The sequence below is a fragment of the Diachasma alloeum genome, unplaced genomic scaffold (genome assembly GCF_001412515.2).
Source record: "Diachasma alloeum isolate Michigan unplaced genomic scaffold, Dall2.0 Dall_scaffold_00242, whole genome shotgun sequence".
In the NCBI taxonomy this organism is placed as follows: domain Eukaryota; kingdom Metazoa; phylum Arthropoda; class Insecta; order Hymenoptera; family Braconidae; genus Diachasma; species Diachasma alloeum.
The window spans coordinates 529,204-529,677 of NW_021680393.1; positions in this window are offsets into that span (position 1 = coordinate 529,204).

Consider the following 474-nt stretch of genomic DNA (forward strand, 5'->3'; position numbering starts at 1 on the left):
TTACAGTCAACTCTCAATATAGAGACGTCTACACCTCGAGGAAACAGTCGTCGACATCAGAAGATTATAAATCCTATAGAAGAAGAAGAAGACAGTGACGAGTCGTACAATAGTATCGGAAATACTCAAAACGGTGGATCCCTGAAAATACGATGGATAAAACTGAGAAAATGAAACGTCTTGAGAACGTTTATTACAACCCTAATCACCCTGCAGCATCTGCTGGTGCACGTAACCTCCAAAACCTTCACGGAGGTAATGATGTCAGGAACTGGCTGGAGAGCCAGGATGCGTACAATATGCATAAGATGGTACGTCATCGTTTTAATAGACGTTCATATAACGTCTCTGAAGTTGACGCTGTTGGAGGCTGGTGGAGGCTGATTTAGTTGATCTTCGCGCCATATCAATATACAATGACGGACTCTCCTACATGTTAGTAGTCATCGATGTTCTCAGTAAATATGCATGGGT